Source organism: Gossypium hirsutum, chromosome A04, assembly GCF_007990345.1.
Source record: "Gossypium hirsutum isolate 1008001.06 chromosome A04, Gossypium_hirsutum_v2.1, whole genome shotgun sequence".
Lineage (NCBI taxonomy): Eukaryota > Viridiplantae > Streptophyta > Magnoliopsida > Malvales > Malvaceae > Gossypium > Gossypium hirsutum.
This window is the reverse complement of record NC_053427.1, coordinates 29559416-29561751: the sequence shown is the minus strand read 5'-3', so window position 1 is coordinate 29561751 and position 2336 is coordinate 29559416. Positions and strand designations below refer to the sequence as shown.

The window sequence follows — 2336 nt, the reverse complement described above, 5'->3', positions numbered from 1 at the left end:
GATCTAAAGTTATTGTTACCCATATAGTTGACTTGTTCCTCTTCGATTGTGGGATTGAAGGGTTTATATTCTATATGCACACCTCCTCAACTTACGTCACACCTCATTACTGGATGTACCTGTGTAGAGCCAAGTAAACCATCAATTTTTTATTGAAAAGTTCTACCTGATTTGACAGCATAGTAACTGAGTCGACGTTATAAACCCTGGCTATTTTTGTTGGCTTAGTCCTCATGACTTGCCACTAATAGTTATTTACTGACATTTCTTCAATGAATTCATATGCCTCTTTAGGTGTTTTGTTGTTGATGGTTCCGCCAACAGCTGCGTCAACCATTTGCCGAGTCGAGGGATTCAGACCATTATGGAATGTTTGTACTTGCAACCAAAGCAGTAACCCATAGTGAGGGCACCTTCTCAGTAAGTCCTTGTATCTCTCCCATGCATCGTAAAGTGTTTCTAAATCCATCTGTATAAAAAAAGAGATATCATTATGTAATTTAGCCATTTTAGCCGACGAAAAATATTTTAGTAAAAATTTCTCGACCATTTGTTCCCAAGTAGTGATAGACCCTCGTGGTAACGAGTTCAACCACTGTTTAGCTTTGTTTCTCAGTGAAAATGGAAATAACCGAAGACGAATGACATCATCAGAAATGCCATTGATTTTAAATGTATCGCAAAATTCCAAAAAATTTGCTAAGTGAGTGTTGGGATCTTTATCCTACAAACTGTGACAGCCCAAAATTGACCCTAGTCGGGAAGTGGTTTCGGGACCGCTAAACCGAGTCACCGAAATGTTTGAATGTGATATTTATTGTCTAGAATATGTAATTATGAATGTGGGAAAATTTCAAGCTTCGATTTAGTCGATTGCATGTGAATTCAGTTAGTAGGATTTGTGTGACACTTTTGAAATGTGATGGCTAATCTATAAGGATCTAATAGTGCATGTAATAAAAAGAGAGGACTTGCATGTCAAATTTCCCCCCTAATTAGTAGTGGCCGGCCATGCTATGAGTGGAAACATGTCACAAACATGTTATGTTAGTGAGGTATGTTAGGAAAAATAAAATAAGGAGTATGGGTAATAAAGAAATGGAAAAAAGAAAGAAAGAATGTGTGTGAGTGTTCCCCCATTGCCGTGAGTTAAAGAAAAGAAAAAAAAAATTGCTCATCCTTTTTCATTTCTTTTGGCCGAAAATTCTAAGGAAGGAGGAAGGAGTTCTTGCTTCATGTTTGGTTTGGAAGAGGATTAGGAGGAGGTTTGGCCATACTTGTATCTAGATTAAGGTATGTTTGAGGTTGTGCCATGAGATTCATGCATGTTTTTAGTTGCTAGCTTGAGTTCTAATTAGCCCATGGTTCAAATCTTTGCTATGTCATGGGGATGATATTCGGCCTAGGTGGATTTTGTGTTAATGCCATTGCATGCTAAATATGAAGCTTGTTAATGATACATGTGATGGTGGATTGATGACTCTTGGATTTTCTTTTTAGCATTTTTGAGTGAGACATTAAGTTCTTTGTTTAACCATGACCAAAATTGAAATGGTTTGGTGTTGTGATGTATTCGGCCATGGTATATCCATAAGTATGATTTATGCTTATTGCATGGTAGGTAAGATTTGTGTTTTGGATTTATGTTCATGTTTAGTTATAATCAACTTTGAGATTCGGCTCTTGCACACATATATATATATGTTCGCACATGACGTATTGGTATGACATATACAATATCTCAAGGTATATATTTACATATGATGGTGTTTCGGTTATGGAGTACATGATGGATGCGTATTGAGTTATAATATGTAATGCATTAGTTAGTAAAAGGTATGCCATTTGTGTGTGGTATTGAGTATATAATTGGCCTCAACATAGACATGCATAATCAGCCACATGAATGAGTACATTGGTTGATGTGTTGTTCGACCATAGGTAAGCATATTGAAGGCTTTATCTTGACTTAGAAAATTCGGCTAAGGAGAGTATTAACTAATGTGTTGAGTTTGATTCATGATTCCGTACATATGTGACTTTAATGTCTAATGAATATATGTGGGCCAAGTACCTTGAGTTCCTCTTTTCGATGCTCAAATGATTAAATCAATTTATTTGTTAAATTAAGCTCAAGAGCAAAGGGGAACTAAATCCGATAAAGGGAAGGAAAAAGTGGTCGAATAGCCATCGGAATCGTTCGACAACATCCGAGGTAAGTTTTCGAGTAATGGGACTTAAATTATGATTCGATTAGATTATGTCTTAAGTAAATCAAAATCATGCTCTTATATGTGGCTATTGAGCCGAAATTGTAAATGTGATAAGTGTCTTGT

At 36.2% G+C, this 2336-nt stretch overlaps 1 non-coding gene across 1 annotated transcript; it reads left to right on the top strand.

Moving 5' to 3' along the window:
- The first annotated feature begins 395 nt into the window (after positions 1-395).
- Positions 396-501, top strand: LOC121228417 (small nucleolar RNA R71). The gene has a single exon (XR_005925993.1). It is a non-coding gene; the product is annotated as a small nucleolar RNA R71 (small nucleolar RNA).
- The last annotated feature ends 1835 nt before the right edge of the window (positions 502-2336 follow it).